The following is a 24,132-nucleotide window of genomic DNA, read 5'->3' as shown; positions in this document are numbered from 1 at the left end:
CTTCTGGGTGTGATACCCTTTGATTATATTGGCTTCAGTTGAAGGACCCTTAATTAAATTACCTGTTAAGATTAGGGCTTTGATTTGACCACTTCAGTATATCATGACTCAGGTTGAGTCCCTGCTCCCTTGGTGGGCTGATGTAAATGGATGCTTACTCAAGAAGACACATGGGAAGAGAGAGAGCTCTGTCATTTTTTATCCTGGAGCCCTTGGGAAAGATGAACCATTTGCCTGCTGAGAAAGAGGAAGCCCTACCAGCCTGCAGTTGAGATTGGAAAGAAGCTGGGCCCACAGAACCTCAAGAGGAAAAGAAAGCCCAGGAAGGAGAGACCAGGCAGAGATCATCAACCATCTTGCTTCAACACATGGAAAGTGACTTTGGTGAGAAAGCAACCTTGAGTTGGACTTTTAGGGCCTTGTAACTATAAGCTTTTACCTCCAAATAAATGCCCTTTATAAAAGCCAATAGATTTTCTGCACCCCTTTGGCAGACTAATACACATGCTCTTTGGAAGCCTAACTGATTTTCACCTTTTAAAGAAATTGCTGCTTTGACAGCTGAACTTATTTATTTATTTTTTAAAGATTTATTTATTTATTAATTTCTCTCCCCTTCCCCCCCATCCCCCCTGCCCCAGTTGTCTGTTCTCTGTGTCTGCTTGCTGCATCTTTTTCTTTGTCCGCTTCTGTTGTTGTGAGCAGCATGGGAATCTGTGTTTCTATTTGTTGTGTCATCTTGTTGTGTCAGCTCTCCGTATGGGCGGCGCCATTCTTAGGCAGGCTGCACTTTTTTTCGTGCTGGGTGGCTCTCCTTATGGGGTGCACTCCTTGCGCATGGGGCTCCCCTACGTGGAGGACACCTCTGCATGGCAGGGCACTCCTTGAGTGCATCAGCACTGCACATGGGCCAGCTGCACATGGGTCAAGGAGGCCTGGAGTTTGAACCGAGGACCTCCCGTGTGGTAGACAGATGCCCTAACCACTGGGCCAAGTCCGCTTCCCAGACAGCTGAATTTACTTCTCCTGTAAAGATATTTCTTCTGGTTCACATATATATTTTTTCCAATTTTTTATTATGAAAAACATTACTTAAATATTAAAACTTTGAATTATATAATCCTAATGATGTGTAAAACATATTCATATACATACTATTTGTTTTTTCATGAGACTGTTAGGGAGTTAGAAGGGGAAATTCTACCAATTTTTCTTACAAATAAAGAAACTGAGATTTAGTTAATCCCATGTTTGCATGACATTAAAATGCCAGAGCAAGAAACAAAATTCAGATTTTCTGTCTCCTGTTCAATTATTTTTGAAACATCATGCTTCAAATGGGTCTATTCTAAGTTATAAATTGCATCTTTATTTTTCAGATGTTTTCATAGTCAACTGATGGTACCAAATGACAAAAACTTTCTTCATGAGCAGTCAGTTTTGACCATAGCACTGAATAATTAGAATATTGTGCACAATGTTCACAAATGAATAAATGTCCTTTGAAATAGTCTTATGATTTTGAAATAGTCTTATGAGTTTTAATAAGTAGATCTTATGATACATATTTTACTATATATCTGAGTTTTTAAAATGCCTTAAAATGCAATAGTTTAAATGAAATAGGTTTTAATAAAAGAAATTAAATATAATAAAAAAAACTGTTGGAATTCATTATCTCAGTGTAATTTTCACATTTTAAAAATTCAGTTTTTATTATTGAACTTCAGCCACCCTTGTTCTATGATATTGGCTTAGTTTTCCAGGGCTACTTTTACAAATACCACAAATTGTTGAAGTTAAACAACAGGAATTTATTGGCTCATAGTTTTGGAGGCTAGAAGTTCAAAATCAAGTTGTTGGCAAGGTCATACTTTCTCTAAAGTTTGCAGTGTTCTGGTGGTAACTTTCCAGCAATTCTCCATCACGTGGTGATCTGTCTCCTCTCTCCTCCTGTGGCATCCATTCTGCTGCATCAGAATTTCTTCTGCTTATAAGTACGCAGGCATATTGAAGTAAGGCCCACCATCATTCAATTTGGCCTCATCTTAATTAGGGTCTTTGAAAATTTACAAGTAAGTCTACATCCATAGCAGCAGGAGTTAGGACTTGAAGATCCCATTTACAAATGTGTTTACAGTCACAAGATCAGAGTTTAGAACTTGAAGATTTCTTGTGGGGAATATAATTCAATCCCCAACAGGTATATTGCTTAGATAGTAGAATTCAGGTGATTCAAGGATAACATCAATAAATGTTGTGATTAATAGTTATGTATACCTGGCCAGATTTGATGATACTGATGATGGATGTAATAAATGAAAGCACTCCTCTCCAGATTAGAAAAAGAGCTTAAGTATGTTGGAAGAAATTTTGCATGTGGTATTTCTTTTTTCATGACATAAAATGGCATTTTCTACATTTACTCAAATTCATATTATGTTTCACTTACTGAAATAACATTCTCATATTTTCCATCCATTATAACTACAGTTTAAGTCATATCTTAATCCAAAAAGACTAATAGAAACATAAATTTTTAAGAAAAATAAAATATATTTTACTTCATTTTTTTGTTTTTTAGATCCCTAACGGCTAAATATCTGGTATCCTTCAGCTCTAAAATTCTTTTATTTTAATGTAGTATCTCTTTTATAATCTTCAAACTTCTGATTTGGTTTTTAAATCTATATTTATTATTTATTCTGTGGAATACCAAAATGTAGATAAATGAAGTTTTGAATTAAGAATTATTAATAAACACTCTCCTTAGTTGCTTTGTTTTGTGCCTTTTCTTCCTCTATCCCAACAGTTCACACTGTTGTGATATTAAAATTTGATACTATTTTTCATTTCCAAGTGTTTGGTTAGAAAATAAATCAATATTTTTTCAAATGTATGAATAGTATAAACATCTAAATATAAGCTTTATAATTTTTTTTTCCTTTACCAAAGTCTTGAACATCTTAAGTTGTTTTTCTCTCCTTTTCTTTGAACTTGTGGAGATGAATAGCACATCTGGGATATTTTAAAAGGTAAGCTATGACTTCAGTGTAGTTGTTTCTGGGAAGAATTTACAAGTTGTTAAATTCCTAAATAATCCTCTCAATTGATGAGAGGCAGATGCATTTTAGAAATCTTCTGCTAAGATTCAAATGATGCATGGAACTAGAAAACTGTTTAGTCATTAATATCTTAACATGATTTAATGAATAGGTTTATTGGATTACCTCTAGCAGAGATCAGAATCCTGAGGGAACAACAGATATGATAGATGAAGTTTTGATGAAGGACTTTGTCTTTGGCATCGTTTTTTATTTTTATAGGTTTTGCTGTAATTCTTTAATAAGTAGTTCGAAACCTATCAACATTTTTACTACAATCCCCTATGTTTGGTGACTTTAAGTGATAGATGATAGCATGTATTAAGTTGGCTCTCAGGACCTTCCCGGCCACTTTTTTTTTTGCTTTACTCATTTATTTATTTATTTTTTGGTGCATCATTTTTAAAAATTAATTAGTTGAAGTATATCATTCATACATAAACATGCATAAACAATAAGTGTATAACAATAGTTGTGAACTTACAGAATAAACATATATAACATCATACAGGACTCTCATAACTTACCCTTTCACCAATAACTTGCATTGTTGTTAAACTCTTTTAACTAATGATTAAAGAGCATTGTCAAAATATTACTACTAATCAAAGTATTTTCCCCCAACCAATCTATTATTATTATCTTTATATCATTTACTTATGAACATACATAAACAATTAAGTGTATAGTAAAAGTTGTGAACTTACAAAGCAAACATGCGTAACATCATACAGGGGTCCCACACATCAACCCTCCACCAACATCTTGCATGGTTGTTTGAGATGTTTATTACAAATTATGAAAGAATATTGTCAAAATCTTACTACTAATCAGAGTCCTTATCTTACATTTGGTGTGTTTTCCCCCAGCACACCCTATTATTATTTTTTAAATATATTTTTACGTCAGAAGTTGTAAACATATAAAACAATCATGCATATGTGCAGAATTTCTGAACAACATCCCTCCATCAACACACCACACTGTGGTGGAATGTTTGCTACAGATAAGATAATGTCATCTGATTGTTACCATGTCCATAGTGTACATTTGGCTCACATTTTCCATACTGCCTCATTATCAACACAGTACATCTTTCACATAGATGAAGAATATTGTATTATTACCGCTAATCCCAGTCCATAGGTCACTCACGCTGTATCTTTCCCATGCTTCTCCACATTCCCACCACCCTGCAATAGTGATGTACATTTGCTCTAGCTCACAAAGGACACTCTTGCATTTGCACCATCAACTACAATTCTCATCCATCCCTTGTTTTACTGTGCTATTCAGTTCCTAGATTATTCTCTATTTCTGTCAATTGACATTTACATACCTAGATTATCATTTTCAGTCACATCACCATTTATAAACTAGCTGTTACTGTGTGCTACTATATACATTTCCACACTTTTACAGTAAAGCCAATTAAAACTTCTACTTATGTTAAATATCAGTAGTCCATCTCAGTCCTCCTCTTATCTCCTTTAAGGACCTACCACCTACCACCAGATATTTTCCTACAATTTCTTCTAGAGGTTTTATGGTTCTTGCTTTTATTTTTAGGTTTTTTACCCATTTTGAGTTAATTTTTGGATAAGGTATGAAATAAGGGTTTTCTTTCCTTTTTTCAGCTTTGAATATCTATTTCTTTCAGCACCATTTGTTGAACGCACTGTTCTGCCTGAGCTGTGTGGGTTTGACAGGCTAGTCAAAAATCACTTGACTGTGTATGTGAGGGTCTGTTTCTGGACCATCCATTTGGTTTATGTGCCTTTCATTATGCCAGTACCATGCTGTTTTTACCACTCTAGCTAGGTAATATGATTTAAAGTCTGGAGATAAGGGTTTGCTTTTCCTTTTTATGATGTTTCTGGCTATTCAGGACCCTTTACCCTTCCAAATAAATTTGATGATCATGTTTTCAATTTTTTTTAAGTGGTGGTAGAATTTTTATCAGGATTGCATCGAACCTGTATATCAATTTGAGCAGAATTGACATCTTAATGATATTTAGTCTTCCAACCCATGAGCATGGAATGTTCTTCCAGTTATTCAGAACTTTTTAAAATTTCTTTTAACATTGAGTTGCAGTTTTCTGAATACAAGTGCTTTACATCATTGGTTAAGTTTATTCCTGACTATTTGAGTTTTATCTGTCATATTTTATTTTTACCACTCTTTTGATACTCTTAGTTACTTTGATGGATATAATCTTCATTTCTAGTCTCTCTTCCAGGCCTCTCTCTCCTGTCTTTTCTTTTCAGGCTCTAGCACACCCTTTAATCTTTCCTGAATAGCTGGTCTCTTGCTCAGAAATTCTCTCAGTTTCTGTTTATCTGTGACTATTCTAATCTCGCCCTCATTTCTGAAAGTCAGTCTTGCTGGATATAAGATTCCTTGCTGGAAGTTTTTCTCTTGTAGATTCTTAGAAATATCAGACTACTGTCTTCTTGCCTCCATGGTTTCTGGTGAGAAATCAGCACTTAATCTTATTGGTAGCCGGCCACTTTTAACATAAATTAAGGAATAGTTATTCTGTAAAAGAAAGTTGAACTATTTACTACAAATGGCATGACTTAAGTGAAGTAGAAAAGAGAGGTCATTTGTATGTTATAATATATTAATATCAATCATTCAGCAGATGTGTGAAAGCAATCTGGATGTACATACGGCACCCCATTGAACATGACAGTGATTGGCTGGGCTGACTAGCCAGGCAGGAGTCATCTCACTTTATTGAGGATAGTTGTTGCAATAGAACCTAATAGAAATGGATTATTCCTTTATTAAAGATGTAGAATGCATACAAGAGAATATTTGCTTTGTGCAAGGCATTTACATGGCATAGAGTAGGCCAAAATTAATGATATAATTGCTTCTTTAGATTAATTAGCTCTATTAGGAGACATACAATGTGTTTAATAATCATTACAATTGAGGTATGGTTTTAGTTTGCTAAAGACTGCCAAGGCAATATACCAAAAAAATGGGTTGGTGTTTACAATGGAGATTTATTAATTTCTAAGCTTACAGATCCGAGGCTGAGAAAAATGTCCAAATAAAATCTTTATCAGTTGATGGAGGACTGGCCACTGGTGGTCCTGGATTCCTCTCTCATCTGGCAAGGTACATGGCAAGGTACATGGTAGCATCTGCTGATCTCCTCCAGGCTCTATTACTTTCTGCTTCATCTGTGTCTGCCTCTCAGCTTCTGGATATTTCTCTCTGTCTCCATGGCTTTCTCCAGTTCCATTTTAAAAAAGACTCCAGTAAGAGGATTAAGATCTACCGTGCTCTATGCCTTACTGGGGTAATCTAATCAAATGACCCTTAACTGCATCTAATCTCATTAAAGGTTCACACCCACAGGAATGAGCCAATTCAAGAACATAATTTTCTGGGGTCCACAAAACACTCAAACTACCTCAAGGTACATGCCTAAGTAATAGATTACTATAGTTCTGAATATATGGAGACAACTACTAGCTGGAGTACTCAAGAGTAGTTTCTGGAAAAGGGGAGCATTTGATTTGGGCCTTGAAAGATGGAAAGTTTTGCAGTAGGTTAAGATGTGTTAAAGAAATGGTATGGAAAAAAAACAGAAGTAGGAGGACAAGAGTTTGTTTTAATTTTGAATGAAAAACACATAGACTAGAATGTAGGGATTCTACAGGTTTTATGCTGCAAAAATAAGTGTGCAAAGTATAGGGAATGATTCCAATACTAGTTGTAGCAGTTTGATATTATTGATGAATTCCAAAAAGAAATATTGGATTATGTTTGTAAACTGATCTTTTCCTCTGGGCATATTAGATTATATTGGATTCATAGGTTTACTTGATTAAGTAATTATGTAAACCTCTTGTGCCAGTAGGGCGTTGAGTCCCACCCTTGGGTGGATGGGGACTCACAAATAAAAGGCATGGCAAAGGACAGAGTTGAAGGGTTTTGATGTTGGAGTTTTGATGTTGGAGTTTGATGCTGAAGCTTTAAGCTGGAACCTCGGAAAGAGAGGAACCCTGAACCCAGAGAGAAGAAAGACCCTGGAAGGGAGGAACCCAGGAACCCCGAACCCTTGCAGATGTCAGCAGCCATCTTGCGCCAACATGTGAAAATAGACTTTGGTGAGAGAAGTAACTTGTGCTTTATGGCCTGGTATCTATAAGCTCCTACCCCAAACAAATACCCTTTATAAAAACTGTCCGATCCAGCGGGGGCGGATTCCAGGGACCTGTGGGAAGAAGTGAGGGCAGGGGTATGAGAAGAATGGAGACAAGACAGGATTCTGATCAAGTCTTGTTTATTGGGGGTAGAACATGGGAATATATACTGAGGGAAGGGAACGTGTCCGTAAGTGATAAGTTGGTCTTGCGGGTGGCAGACGTCCAAGGAGGGGATTGGCTGAAAGTTCATGCCGGGTCTGCAGATTTTCACGCCTTGCACATGCGTTTTGCTATGGTCACCAGAGTTGTGGTGGGAAGGGGAGAACAAAGAAGCAGGGAGGAAGAAGAATAAGGAAATGACAGGGCAGATTTGTGAACTCCACCATGTTGTGAGATCCGCCATGTTGTGGGAGGTTGTAAATAGGTTTCACAGTGGGTGGCTCCCCACAAAAAACCAACCAATTTCTGGTATTTTGCATCAGCACCCCTTTGGCTGACTAATAATACACTAGTCTAAAAAATTAGAATAATATACTCTAGAAATTAAGTTCCAAATCAAACTTGAAATTTTCTTTTTTATCTTATATTGAATTTTATCGCTCTATAATTTCCTCCCGCTGATTGATCAAAATTCTTATGTTTTGTAAAGTAAATACAAAAGGCCTTGGTATTCATACATTTAACATTTGAGATTTTTGACTAAGGAACTATCATGTAAATCCTTGGCATATTAATCTATGATTTTGCTGAGGTATCACTTTTTAAAAAATTTATTATATGTTTATTTATCCCTGCCCCCGCTTGCCACTTGCTTGCTGTCTACTCTCTGAATCCATTCACTGTGTGTTCTTCTGTGTCTACTTGTTTCCCATTGTTGCGTCATTTTGCTGTGCCAGGTCTCCACATGGCGGCGGACTGTCAGCTCTCCGCAGGTGTGAGCCATCAGCTCTCTGTGGGCATGGCCAGCTTGCCTTCACAAGGAGGCCCTCAAACAAACCCACATGGTAGATGGGAGCTCAATTGGTTGAGCCACATCTGCTTCCCTGAGGTGTCACTTTGAATGATATACTCTTAGAGCTTGGGGTTCAAAACTAGTCACTCACTCAGTCCTTGAAGCTAAAAAACTATCGGTTCTTTAGCCATGATATCATACACATTTGATCTGAGAAATTAAATACAACATTTAATAAGGGCCTGGACAAACAGTGCAGGATATACTCTATTGTGAATATCAAGGATATGCTTTTACTCAAATATAATATGGAGTTTCAAAAGATGCTCAGTATGTCTTCAAAAACATTCACTCTCATATCTTCCACTTAAGGAAATGATAAAGATTTCAAAAGTTTATGATTAAAACATCTTATTTGTTTCTAAAATGTTGCTATAAGATATACATTGGTTAAAATTAAGGGATTTAGGCAGTGTATGATATTTAAACTTGCAAGTGCTCAAGTCCAGCTGTAGAGATTCAAAAGAAAAATAAACCTGTCTAGTATGTGTTTAAGATAAAACATCACATTTTAAGTATAGTTTTGAAGATACATTTGTGGTCAATGGAGTCCTGGCAAGAGAACATTCTGTGGCAATTTGACTCAGTTGTGTACTATTTTACAGATTCTTTGAATAGAGGATAGAGGGTAGGATGAATTTCAACATCCAACAAAAGCATTTTATTTGGTTAATACTTTTTTTAAACTTCATCTGGAGGTGTTTTGCCTTTCCTTTTCTTTCTGTGTGAAAACAGGAAATTTCAAGAACATGCATCTGTATAAGGGTCCCCTTTCTCACTTTTGAATCCAGGTTGGATCCTTTATAATTCTTGCTGGTTGTGCACCTATGCTTAGGCAGAGAAATCACTGGGCTTTCTTTACTCTTTTTTGGAGAAAAATTTGATTTTCTGATTTTCACTACCAGAGACAAGGAGTAATTGTGGCTATCCTTCAGGCTAAGATGAGGTGACTGATGAGTTTCACGTGGTGCTCTGATAAGAGTTTTAGTTGGCTTGGAAACCTCCATCTATTTTTCATTGTTATATTTTAATGTTCTTTTAGTTTGAGGCCTGGTATATGAGTTTCTATCTAATTCTTGGCAAGATTTTGAATGTGCTTATGAGTGATTTTAAAAGACAAATAGAGGTCATCAGAATCCTCTACTGGACTGGATTCAAAGGAGCTCATCTATTTTCTTGCAGAGGAAGTGAGGTGAACACCTCCTTCCAAATTAACACTGTAAGCATCACTAGAACTGACAGATCCATCTAAATTATTTTTCTTATTTTCAGTTTTGCTCACTTTATACATTGATATGGACTTTCTCCTTCTGCTAGCTTTTGTTTTCTCTTCTCTTTTTTCTTCCTTGTACATCTCTATGCTTTTGGTTTGCATAGATTTAAGTTTGAAAATGATTTGTGTTAGTAAGCCCTCCTAGGAGAATCAGTCTTGGTGATAACTTAATTTAGTCCTTTTCCATTGACAAACATTTTGTTCTATATTTGAGGTATTGTTATGTTCACTAGAGTATCTGAAAATCTAATTCTTTCCAATTCGAAAGATTCTCCTGCCAAATGACTGGTTTGTTTCAAAGTCATTGAAGGGATCAAATATACAAAGATTGTAAATCTTTGCTTTAAGATGTCAGTCCAGAGATTGTGCTAGGTAAGACAGTATCAATAGATTTTTATTTACTTGAACTAAAATATTTACAATTCTGTGTTAAGGAATAGCAGATATTGGTCTTATATTTGGAATGATTCTTCTTGTATTGGAAGTTCCGTTTCCTCAAGAGTACTTGCAATAAATCTTTCACAAGTAAGTCCCTGGAATCGTTGTCATTGTTGGAGTCTATTCCAGAGAGACATACTTTTTTGTTCTGAGCAGGTTCTTCTATTTATTCTGAAATTAAACTTTATTTCAATGCAAATAGCTCAATGCAAGGTGGTAACATTCTTTTCTTGGCTGTAGGATGATTTCTGGGCTCTCCTTGCTTTGGATTTTTCATTTCCAGAACTAAAACTAACAACCTGTTATCACCCTGGTAATTTTTTGCAGTGTAAAAGTTCTAATGATTATTTGGCATGGTTCTGCTATGAGAGATTTGGGTTTGCTAATCTCTGTCAAATTTTTATTCCTTTTCTCTTTCATTCATTTCTTTATGTCTCTAAGACTATCTTGAAAAGGACTTGGTAAGGCACCTTTCCTTAGCCCTCTTCTGCTTTGGCCACTACCTCTGCACTACCACAACCCTCCCACTCACATTCCAAGACTAGGTGAAGCTATCCATCTATGCATGAGCCCCGGTCCTGGGACCTATTCATCTGCTACCATCTCCCATCACTTGATACTTCCTAGCACTTTGGAAATTTTCTGCTGTGCATTCCCATTGGTTGGCTTAGAGGCAGACATATGATGGTGTGTTAGTGCTGCCTACTTCACCCCACCTAGGACAGTCAGAGTCCCATCCTGCCATATGATATTACATGATGTCTTAAAGTTATATTCAGCCCCTAACTTAGTTACTTTTACACTTCTTCAACAAATTCAGCAGATAGTAAATGCTTACAGTATGCTGGACAATGGAGATATGGAGATTTTAACAAAACATGTATGAACTCTGTACTTAAAGATCATATATTTTATAAAATCTTTTACCTAAATAGCTTTAAAGTAAGAACTGGAATTTCTTTTAAATTGTCATATATATCTTTAATATTATATAGTAGAAAATGATAAATTTAACTGGTAGAAACATTTCACATAATCTAATACAATATATTTATGAAATTGGTATTTCACCATAGGAAAAATTGCCAAATAATAAGATATTTGTGGAATGAGCAGAAGGCAGCAGGAAAGCATTAGGTGTTTCATTGAGATGAGGACTGGTCTGTAAAAGCAAAGAGAAAGAAGAAAATGGAAAGGAAGGAGATTATGGTCTTGACAATTTTACCTTGGACCAACTATGGCTTTATTTATTACATTCTTAGAATTTTGCTTCTATTCAGCCAGATAGTATGAGATTTATCCTCTGATTATTCAAATCTGACCCTCATACATATTTGTATTATACAAATTCACAAAAAGTGATTACTTATAAAAAATATTTTCATCCAAAAGTAGAAAATATTTCAATATACTAACCTTTTATTATTTCAATCTTAGCTGAAGACACTTGAGTGCATGAAACCAAAAAATGAGATATATTTGTAAGTTTATCTTAATTTTTACATATATACACACACACAGTACAGAGGATAAAAAAGATAATTTAGAAATGAGATAATTGAAAGGAAGAAAGGAAAAATCTACAGTAATCCTACCACCAGGAAATAAGCACCCATAATATTTAACTATAAAAATAACCCCTTAATATGTATACTATTTTAATTTCCATTTTATGGATAAGGAGTTGAGGTTTAAATGGGTTAAGTGCATTACACAATAATGCCTAGCTGGCTAGTATTGTAGCTGTGACTTGAACCTTCAAAGCTCTGTTAGCTAATTTCAACAATTTTCCTTTTGTTATGATTTTTTTTTTATCCCCCCTTGTGGCTTTTTGTTTGCTGTCTGCTCTCTATGTCCATTCGTTGTACATTCTTCTGTGTCTGTATTTATTTATTTTTATTTCCCCTTCCCCCTTGCAACTGGCTTGCTGTCTGCTCTCTGTATCCATTTGCTGCATGCTCTCTTGTGTTTGTTTTTTTTTGCTTGTCTCCCTTTTTTGTTGTGTTACTCTTTAGCACTTGTGGGTGGGTGGCTCTTCATTGCACTTGCGGGTGAGACTACCCTCACAAGAATGCCCCAGAATGCGAACCCAGGGCCTCCCATATGGTTGATGGGAGCCCAGCTGATTGAGCCACAGCCACTTCCCTGTTATGATTTTTAATGGGTGATATAGATCCACTTTATTTAACCAATATTCATTTTTCATTGTTCATATTTTTTTATTTTCCTTATACAATGCAATAATAAATTGCCATTTATATATAATAATGCCTAGAAGTGAGATGACTGGTATAACTGGTATTTTACAAACACTTTCAGAATTGTTTTCAATGGTTTCTTTCATACATACAAAATAGTAGAAAGAATTTAAAAATGGGCCCTAAAATATATAATCAGTCAACCTCAAGTGTGATCATTTTACTACTCTTGTTTGTGTACCTTGATATTTATTTTTGTTATAGTATTTTAAATAAAATCCTAGATAATATATCATTTCATCCATCAGTACCTTAGTATGTATCACTAACAGGTAAGAACTTAAGTTTACAATTGTCTTCTTCTTTTCTTTCTTGTAATTTGTTTGTTGAAGAAAGGGATCATTACAAATTTTTGGTTTTCTAGATTTAACTAATCCTCGTGGTATTTTTAAACTTGTTTATTTAATCTTCTTTTTTTCCCCTATAACTGGCTTGAAGTGATTCAGGTTCAGTTTCTGTTTTTTGGTAAGAATACATTTTTGCTTCCAAAAAAAGAAAAAGAATACTTTATTGGTAATGCTATGTACCATAGTGGAAGATTATAATTTCACATTGCTACATTTTCAGTAATGACAAGATTGGGTATAGATGTCAAGCACATATGTGGCAGTTTGAAATTATTTTATGAATCCCCAGAAGAGAAAGATTATGTTTTTAACGTAATCTTTTCCTGTGGGTGTGATACCCTTAGATTGCTTTAACTTAGGTTGAGGGCCATTTGAGTAAATTACTTGATAAGATCGCTTTTATGGCTTTTGGTTGGGCTATGTCAGTGAGGTGTCACTCTGGTTGAGTCTCCATCCCCTTGCTAGGTCTGATGTAAAGCCAGAGACACGGACAGACACAGACAGACCCAGAAAAGGATGCCACCATTTTTTATCCTGCCATGATGAGCCTGAGAGGCCCAGGAAGGAACAAGTCCTATGCCAGGTTTGCCTAAAGCTGCAGAAAGGCAGAGTCCTCTGCAGAGATCCACCACCCTCATCACATGGCAGCAACATTGATGAGAAAGCACCTCTTATAGTGCCTTGAGTTGGACTTTTCATGGCCTTGGAATGGTAAGTTTTTACCCCCGATTAAATCTTTCCCTTTATGAAAGCCAACCCACTTCTGGTACTTTGCATCCATAACCCTTCGGCAAACTAAAAAACATGCCTATAGTTCAATTTCTTCTTTCTTTTCCCTTCCCCCCTGCCTCCCTGCCTCCCTGCCTACCTTCCTTCTATCTTTTATTGGTAGCTCATTGTTATTTTCCATATCTATGATTACTAGTAATGTTGAAATTTCCCCCCATTATTTAATGGCTTTTTGAACTGTCTTAGGAAATTGCCTCTTTGTCTTTTGATCATAGGGTATTTGCCTTTGTGGAAAAATGATGATTTTTTTTTGTATATTAATGTAATTTTTAACATAGATCTTTTTAAAAGACACAGTGCTTTAAAAAATAATGCTAATTTATTAACAAGTAAACACATGTCTTATATACTGGCAAACTTAATTATAACACCTGGTCAGTGGTTAATTGGTATAAAACTGGTGAGTATAATCAATTTCAAAAGAAAAAACTTCACAAATTTAAATAAAAACACATTTTTTTCTATACCAAATAGTATAATAATTAAAGTTTCCTAAAACAAATATATTCAGACTCAAAGTTGCTTATCAATGGTACTTAATTTTTTTTTATTAATTTTCACTATTATAGGAAAGAGCATTGCTCTTCTTAGATGCACAGGGATAAATTCAACTTTATTATGAAAGGGTACAAAATAAGTAGATATTTAAGGATATATGATAAATGTACATATATATTGCTACATTTATTTCCACACAAAAAGTAATGAATAGCCCAGTGCTTTCATTCTCAAAACACATGTCAACAGGTTTTTTACTTTAAGTTTCTCGTTAATACTTTTGAAATTTGTGACCTATAATTCAACTATAATTTTAATCAAAAGCTAAGTTAAAGTTATTTGACTCTTGATATATTTTATTTCTACATCTTTTTCTCAATTTCTTTTTCATATGTTAGGGACATGAAACCTTTGCTGTCCTAAGTACTACAAATATTTTTCCTAGTTTGTCACTTGCTTTTTACCTTATTTACTTTATAGACTTTCAAATTTTACTATGTAAAATATGTCTCTGTTTTCCTTTGCAATTTTTGTTTTGCTTTTCTGTGTCACATTTATTTTAGTGATGCCTTAGAATAATTCCTATGCTGCTCCAATATACTGGCTTTTATTATATTAAAGGTAATTAAACTTAGTTCAGAAATTTGCAATTAAAATAAATATATAAAACCAGTGCCTTCTGCATTAAAATAGTATAAATTATTTAAGACTGAGTTAAGCTATTATATCAAACCTTGATCTAAGATTCAAAAATTAGCATTCATACTTTCTTCCAATTAATAAAAATAATTATATTTTGTTTAATTGTCTGTATTGCAATGCCAGAGTTAATATGCTAATACCTGCAAAAAATTTGAATACATGTAAATTAAGAATTAGTTTATTAGCCATTCTGCTATGTTTTAATATACTGGATTTAATTAATAGACTGTTGCCACTGCCTGGCCTGAATATAAGCCATCATGAAATATTCTTATTGGTAAGATTTGGATTACTCTAAAAATTTGGTTATGGATGTAGAAGTTTCCTTTTCACTTTAGGGAATACCTGCTATAGGAAACAAACACATCAGGAATTTTAGAGTGTGGTTTGAGGAATTGCTTTTTAAAATTAGTTTGGGGAAGTGGGCTTGGCCCAGTGGATAGGGCGTCTGTCTACCACGTGGGAGGTCTGTGGTTCAATCCCTGGGCCTCCTTGACCCATGTGGAGCTGGCCCATGTGCAGTGCTGATGGGCGCAAGGAGTGCCCTGCCACACAGGAGTGCCCCCCAAGTAGGGGAGCCCCACGTGCAAAGAGTGCGCCCTATAAGAGCTGCTCAGCGCGAAAGAAAGTGCAGCCTGCCCAGAAATGGCGCCACACACAAGGTGAGCTGACGCAGCAAGATGATGCAACAAAAAGAAACACAGATTCCCGTGCCGCTGACAACAACAGAAGCAGAAAAAAAAAGAACACGCAGCAAATGGACACAGAGAACAGACAACTGGGGAGGGGGATGGGAAGGGGAGAGAAATAAATAAAATAAATCTTTAAAAATAAAAAAATAAAAAATAAAAAAATAAAATTAGTTTGTATATTTTATACTTATAATATATTTAACTTAATTAAAAAAGTTTTAAATCTATTTATATATACATAAATACATAAGCACACAAATATATAGTCATTTTTACAATAATTATAGATGAGAAATATTATCTCCATTATACAAATGAGGAAATGAGATGCAGGGGTCTAAGTAACTTGCCCAAGTCAAGCAACTAGCCCAAGATTTCATAGCAAGTAAGTACTAAAGCCAGGAATCCTCACTTTACCTCCTACATATATGCTCTAGCTACATTAAACAATTTCAGGTTCTCTAATGTGGCATATACTTATTCACTTCTGGGCTTTCTACAAGATAGTTCATCTTTCTGAAACAATCTTAACCTTCTTCAACCTCATAAACTTTAACTCACCCTTCCATTTTCATCCCAAGCCTCATGTTCCAGCACCATGAGGTGCTTCCCAAACCCTATTGCTGCATACTCTGTACCTCCCCTTGTCCTATTTACCACATATCTTGATTGCTGCCCAGTTGATTATATCAGGGAAAGTATGTCCTGTTCATTGTATTCCTAGGCCCTAGCACACTGATCTATACTAGGCAAATTTGATTTCAAATATTTGCTGCCTAAGTAAATGTATATTCCCAAATATTGAGCAAAGCTACATATTTCTGGATTTGACAAATTAATCTAGAAGCATTTTGATATATTCTCATATGGTAGATTGTCTGAAACCATTATAATCGTCTAGGAGAAAGCTAGGGAGAAGGAATTATTCCGGAATTATGTTTTCTTAGTCTCTTTAATTTATACTTGAAGAATAAATGGCAGAAAATATATTTGTTCAAGAGTAAGGTTAAATGAAAAACAATTATGAATCTTCATTAAAAGCCTGGAAAACAGTGAGGACTGATCAGAAAAGCATAGGAATATTTATCCAACATATGATATTTATCTCATGCATGATTATGATATAACATAACTTGTGATTATCATCCTTAAAGTTTCAGCAATTTGAAAATATTCATCCAACCATACATTTAATAGCTCTCGACAAACTTGACAAATTTGATTGCATATTTCATATTAATTAATTTCATATTAATAACATATTAATATGTTATGAATATAACATATTCATAATATTTCATATTAATATTATTTCATATTATTTCATATTAATTCATATTAATTTCATATTAATTATATATATTATATACAGACACAGACTACTCATTGGGAAATTTTATTGGTTTCCTTACATTATCAAGAGCATTTGTTAGTCATCTTTCTTTTTGAAGTGGCATATGGGATACCAATGTAAAAGGAATATGACAGATTCAGGTCCTCTTCTCAGGGAATTTTGTTGGAAAGACAAATAACCAGAAGCATAGTAACAAATTGTTTATTATAATAAACAATTTCCAAACCCAATTCCATTGTCAACTTATTTCAAGAAATACTAAATACAATTTAACTAGAACCCTTGAGTATGTGATAACTGTGTATCATTCTTTTTATGCCACTAAACAGAGTGGAAATCAGCTGGGGAATGTGTTCCTTTTTACCTTTTAACTGATGTAGGCAGGTAAAGCTTTCATTTGTCCTGGCCTCTGTGGCAGGTAGATATCACTGACCAATTTGGGCTGTGTTCTTTTGTGCAGGAAGGAACAGGAGCTATTTAAAATCACCCTTAGGCAACTTTCATTGTCTTCCTTTATGTTCCCTTTCTTGGCACTGATTACTTATCTTGGCCCTCCTATTAACTTCTCTGTAACTTGAGGGATACAGAAATTTGATTTATGTGATCTATTTCATTTGTTAAATGCAACTAATCTACTTACTGTGGCAATGTGTGGAATTCCTAATAATACCAGACAACACTAATTACCTAACTGACTAGAAACAATCTGGCACAGATTTGAGAGATAGACATGAATTATATAATATACAGCCATCTCTGTAACCTGTCCCACTGGGTAGGATGAAAACAGGTTGAGAGTATATTGCATTTGTGTATTTGCAAGAGCTGGGGTAGGTTTCTCCTACTTTGCCCTATTTTGAGAAAAATATTTTGTATAAAACAATAAGGCTAAAGATAAATATGCTGAATATAGATCCATGAAATTATTCTTCCACACATTTGTTAGATTTTATCAAAAATCACCAATAATCCTTTTTGTAAAGAACTTATAAACACTTTTGTGGCAAATACTCTTAGTTCTTTCTCCCTTCCACTTGTGTCAACAGGGGGAAAGACTAATTCATCAGTTTTCTAGCCTCCCTTGCAGCTAATGCTGGCTTTGTGATGTAGTTCTGGCCAATGAACCATTTGCTATAGCCATCTTGAGGAAACAAAATAATAAGAGAGAATATGCAGTTCATATTCTTAAGTTCCATATCATTGGCAAATGCATACTATATTCATGGTTCTAAGAATGTGAGAAAAATACAATTTTATTTTTTAAAGCACTGTTAAAATATAAGTGGAGTTTTATGTTATTTGAAGCTGAACATATTCTGAAACAAGATGAAAGAATATATATATATCAATACAATTTCATATGCATATATATAACTGTTAATGAAGCAAGAAATTATGGGGAATTCTGAAAATAGTTGTATAAAATGTAGGTTTTGTTACTCTCAGATTAATGAAAATCACTATTTTAGCATAAACACTCTAATCATAAAGATTAAACAAATTATTTTGTTCATAACTAAGCACACACTGAATTGAGAAAATCCCAAGTGATTAGGAAGCAATCACTTTCTAACATCTTCCCATCCCCCACTCCCCTATCTCCACCATAAAAATTTTAGCTCCTTAGAGACTGAGTGTAGGATAGGACTTGATTTCCAATTATACATTATATAGATTCCTATTAGTGACGCTTCGGTTAATTTACCTTAAAAAAAACACAAGGAAAATTTTAATGTGATTATCAAATTCAACAATTATTTCTCAAGTGCCACAGTTGAAAGCAGTGCTATTCTATCATTGCAAAGCATGAGAGTTTGAATTTGGTGAATCCCCAAAATAGATTATGTTCTTAAACTAATCTATTCCTGTGGGTTTCTTACCCTTTGATTGCATTAGATCCACTTTAGAACACTTGATTAGATTGCTTTTAATTGGAATACATTAATAAGGGATGATTCAGTTTGAGTATCTGCCCTCTTGCTGAGTCTTTTTTTAAATTAAAAAATTTTTAATGATGTTTTAGATTACATGAATATTACATCAGAAATATAGGTGAGTCCCATGTACGCCACCCTCTTCCCCTCCCACACTTTCCCACACTAACAACATCATTCATTAGTGTGGTACATTTGTTACAATTGATGAACACATATTAAAGCATTGCTACTAACCATGGACTATAATTTGCAATATAGTTTATACTTTGCCCCACACAATTTTATAGGTTATGACAAAATGTATAGTGCCTTGTATCCATCATTCCAATATCATGCAGAACAATTCCAGTGTCCCAGAAATGTCCCATGTTATATCTATTCTTCCATCTCCCTCCCCTGAGAACTTGTCGTGTTCACTGCCTTTATAACAATGATACAAATTCTTCCACTGCTAGAATAATAATAAATCTACCTTAGTCCATAGTTGCAATCCCCCCTTATGTTTGTTCATTCCTCAATTTTGAGGATTTTAGGAGGGTCATGCCCATTCTGTTTCAGACTTGGGGGGGGGGTTTAGTTCCCATGGGGCAGATGGATGGAACAGTCATGCCTGCTATTGTAGATACTTCCTGTTTTTTGGGAGAGGCGTTGTCTGTCATCCTCTTTTTCTAAGTTGTCCTGGGTGAGTCCAATGACCTGGAGAGTAGGCATAGCAACTATGCTGAGATTCAGGGCTCAACCAGCGTAAGAACAGACAGAAAATTTAAGTTTCTGGGACATATATTTAACAAGTATAGTGCTAATTATAGGTTCAAATAAAAGGAGCAATAGAGTCATGTATAGGGAAGTTATAATGAACCTATCTCTGTCACTTTGGGGAGCACAGAACAGATACATAAGCAGAGACACAGAGACAGAGACAGAGAGAAAGGAAGCTGTCTTATTGACCCTATCATGTGAGAGAGAAAGGACTGCAAGAAAACAGAGAAGCCCCAAGAGGCTGAGAGTGGTCCAGTAGCCTGCAACCAGCAGAGCATAGGGAAAAGAGGTCCTTAGAGACTGGGCCCATAGAGCGGCTCAGGGCTGATGAGATGATCCCTGCTGTATGCCTGATTGCCACGTGGTAATACACCAGGGTCAAAACTAGCTGACTTTGGTGAGAGAAAGCATCTCTGATGGTGCCTTGATTCAGACTTTCCACAACCTCAGAACTGTAAGATTTTTGCATAATAAAATTCCCATTATAAAAGTCAGCCCATTTCTGGTACTTTACATTGGCAGCCCTGTGGCAAAGTAAAACACAAGGTACACAAAATGTGTGATTCTTAATATCTGTCCTTAAGAATCTTACAATAAACATTTCATGTATCTTTTTAAAAACTTTTGTAATTTAGTGCAGTAAATAAAATTTTATGTCACTTTTCAATACCCCTAGAAAGTGAATTTACATTAGTAAAATCCAATTCCTTTTGGCTATTGTAAGTGAACCTGCCTAGCTTTTGTACTTACATTCTAAAGTGATTAATCAACCAGTTATTCTCTGATAAAACAAACATCCTCAGTAGTGCTATGCTATATAAATCCATAATAGACCCTCATAATCAAATGTTTAGTAAAATAAAAACTCACTATAAAATAGCAATAATGAAGCCTTTGGGTCCTGTGTGAGTTTTCTTTCTCAATTAACTCAGTAATCTTTTATTTAAAGTTATCATAATTATAATATAGGAAGCTGAATGGGAAAACCTTTTTTCCAAAGGCTTGCATACTTGATATATTAATGGATTTTATGATGAGGGAAAATGATAATTTAAAGCTTAGAAAGATCCATTGAAAATAAGTTTCACTTAAAATATTCCACACTGTTAATGAATGACCAAGCTTACTTTAGGTTCTAACTTAAGGATATTTTGTCAAATATGTCAACCTTACCAGGTCTTTAGGGAAATGATGTGGCCTTTATTTCAAAGTAGAAGGGACAGATGTAAAATGGTCAGGAATAGGTCAGAGATGGCAATGAAAGTAAGTTAGAAATTGTTCCATAATGAACTATTTCTTCATACCTATTTTAGTTTACTAAAGGCTGCTGTATTAGTCATGGTTCTCCAGGGAAATGGAATTAACAAGAATTATCTGTCAATAGTATGCAGTTTTATGAGTCTCTCACATGACCATGAGGATGCACAAATCCAGGTTCCACAGGCAGGCTGTAACCAGGCCTCCAATGAAAGTCCAATGAAAGTTGTTGATGAGTTATGGGAGATGTTGGCTGTCTAAAAACGAGCTGGGAAATTCTCACTCAATGCTGGAATCACTTCCCCTTTTAAGTAATTCAACTGATTGGATAAAGTGTCACTCATTGCTGATGGCAATCTCCCTGATTCATGTAATCAACTATCTATGATTTACTACTGCTGTAAAGTCAATTGTGACTAAAGTCTGTAAATGCCCTTGTATTACAGTTAGCCCAGTGCTTACTTGACTAAACAACTGGGTACAATTACCTGGCTGAGTTGACACATTAGCCTAACCATCACAGCTGTCAAGGCAATATACCAGAAATGCATTGGCTTTTACAATCGGGATTTATTAACTTATAAGCGTACAGTTCTGAGGCCATGAAAGTGTCCAACTTGAAACATCATGAGGAGATGCTTTCTCCCTGAGCTACAGCTGTGGGTGATCAGGCACATGAAGACATCTACTCTTCTCCCCACTGTCCTTTGGGTCTCATTGCTTTCAGCTTCTGGCTTCAGTGGCCTCCTCTCAGCTTCTGTATTCTCTTGATTTCAGTTTCTGGCTCTTGGGACTTCCTCTCTCAACTTCTGGGAGTTTTTCTCTCTGTTTCTGTGTCCCTGCCATTTCGAGTGTATAAAGGACTCCAGTAAGAGGATTAAGACTCACCTAAATCCCACTGAAGTAATACAGTCAAATAGCCCTTAACTGAATCCAATCCAGCCAAAGGATCCCACACCCACAGGAATGGACTAATTTAAGAGCATAATTTCTGGGGTCCACAAAAGACTCCAAACTACCACAATACTCAATATTCCATTTTCAGAATATACTGCCAGAAAGTGAGAAGAACATGTGTTCTGAACAAATTCTGTCAGAACATTTGCATAACTTTAAATTGCTAGATGATATTTAAATATTGGTGGTCAAGGTCATTTGGTGTCCTTTGAGAACAATTTAATTTCCATGTTGTATTTGCATTTTTAAACCTACTTCTGTATATCCCAAGCTACATGACAAAAGAATTGAGTTTCTAATTAGTAACATGAACTGCAAATGTCTGGTGGCCAGTTTCATAGTTCCCCTTTATTTCATACATTTTATTCACAGCTGTGATAGTTGAATGGATGTATCAATTATGTTTGAATATGGGTAGCAGGAGCTAGAGTTGGGAGTTCAACTCTAGGTGGGACTAGAATGGCATCTAACATGACTCAAAGAACAAGTGAAATGCAAATAAATTAGCATCATTCATATGATGAGAGCAACCACATGTGTTTTTGCTTACCATTACCTCAACAACACCTAACATAAAGCCTGGCACCTTGTAGGTTCCCGATCAGTACTTGTTGATTCTTAGTTGAGAAAAAATAAATGAATGAATAAGTTCAGAATCCCCACAGGATCTTAGTTATAAGAAGAACACTTTAGCAACAAGAATGGAGCATGGTGTAAAAAGCTTTGTGAAGTGAAGGCTGTTATATATTTATGAGCAAAAAATCAGAAATATTCTGAGAGTTTGTGGGGGCTTGAGTTTACAAGTAGAAGAAATTATTTTGTTTGTAATATTAAACATCTCAGCCCTAATGCTTATCAGGGTAATTAACTGCTGCAACAAGCAAACAAACAAAAAGCAAAATCTTAACAGGCAATTGTAATAAAAGTATTATTTCTCATTCTTTTCAAAGTTCAGTGCAGGCCAATGGATTGGGCTCATATCAAGCAATGATTCCAAGATCCAGATTCATTCTACTTTTTGAATCCATGTCCTCTAAATCTTTAGCATTTTCTCCATTAGCCAAAAGACAAGAAAAGAGAATGAGGTATTTATGTACTCAGAAATTGGCACATATCACTTCCACTCACATTCCAATTTCTAAAAATATGTCACAAGGCCACACAGAAGAGGAAAGGAAAAAAGCAGTCTAGCTTTGCTCAGGAGGAAGAGGAAATCATGAAAATTGGTAAGCACTAACAGTGCCTGTATGGTCCACTCTCCCAAACATCACATATATTTCACTCTTCCTCCCTCACAGGAGACATATTCCCCTCTAGAAAGACAACCCAAGTTATTCCATCTAGTCACTGGGTCCAGACCACAGTACAGGGCCTTTGGTGTTAGGAAGTTCTCCTCATGATCTTGATGTGCTTTCTTGTTGGCCAGCAGTTTAAGAAATAAAAAGATATGTAATCCACAACCTAATATAAATAATAATATACAGTGATAAAGCATAACTGGAAAAACACGATAGAAACTACCTTTGAGGTGGAGGAAGAATGGGAGACATTGGCCTGCCTTTTTCCTAAGGCCTCTGGCTCCAGACTCTGGGAAGATATTCCTTTTCCATTATCCTTCACGGCCAGATCCAATGTGAGAAAACCAGGGGTTATTCTTTCCTTTGTGGCTGCCCAATATTCATAATTTAAACTCATCTCTTTCTTGAAATATTCTGCTAAAGACTGCAATAGCATCCAACACATGTGATCACTTTGTTCTTTCTCATCACTTCCTCTATAGCTGTAGGCTTCACAGGCAGGTACCTGCTTTTTACGTTGCCACAGGTGATAGTTTTACAGCCTCATAGCTTCCTTTTTCTTGCCACTTATGGCCCAAATGCTAATCATTAGTTTAATATCACATATTTTAGTTGGTTTTGGCATGGTTGCACTCAATATCTAAGTTTCAAGTTCTGTATTATTCCGAATAGGCAAACTGCTGCAATAAACAACCTCAATATTTGAGTGACTTAAGTAATATGTCACAGTCCAGTGTAGGTCTTTTTGTGTAGAGGCGTTGACAAATGTGCAGGCTATCTTCTAGACCTTTAAACATGCATGTCTTATTCATTCATCTGTGATTCCACTTCCTCTAGATCAGTAGTTCTCAAATCTGTGGTCCACAGATCTTTGGGAGGTTCCTGAGACGCTTTCAGGGGGTCTGCAAGGTCAAAACTATTTTTATAATAATACCTATTACCTAAACATTATTTGCCTTTTTCAGTATGTTGATATTTGCGCTGATGTTGTAAACTAATGGTAGGTAAAATGGCTGGTGCCTTATAACAAATCAAAGCAGCACATGAAACTCTAATAGGAGTCACTATATCCTTCACTGTCATTCAGTTGCTATTAAAAACTGCCAGTTTCATGTAAGAATACCCTTGATGAAAGAGGACTAACTATTAATTTTAGTAAATCTTGACCTTTGTGTGAAAATCTTTTTCCTATTCTGTGTGATGAAATGGGAACTATGGACAAAGCCCTTCTGCCAAGGTGTGAAGGTTGTCTCAAGGAAAAGCCCTTGTGTGTGGTGTGTGAGTTTCT

General features: G+C 35.4%; 1 protein-coding gene and 1 pseudogene across 3 annotated transcripts in view; one reads left to right on the top strand and one right to left on the bottom strand.

Annotated features, from left to right (window-relative positions):
* Nucleotides 1-24,132, top strand: part of LRRC7 (leucine rich repeat containing 7) — a 641,808-nt gene that overhangs the window by 45,163 nt on the left and 572,513 nt on the right. The gene's annotated exons all lie outside the window — the stretch shown is intronic.
* LOC139439562 (uncharacterized) lies at nucleotides 8,947-23,241 on the bottom strand (annotated as a pseudogene).

The sequence above is a fragment of the Dasypus novemcinctus genome, chromosome 9 (genome assembly GCF_030445035.2).
Source record: "Dasypus novemcinctus isolate mDasNov1 chromosome 9, mDasNov1.1.hap2, whole genome shotgun sequence".
Taxonomy (NCBI): domain Eukaryota; kingdom Metazoa; phylum Chordata; class Mammalia; order Cingulata; family Dasypodidae; genus Dasypus; species Dasypus novemcinctus.
Note: the sequence above shows the minus strand (reverse complement) of the source record. Positions and strands in the feature narration are given on the sequence as shown.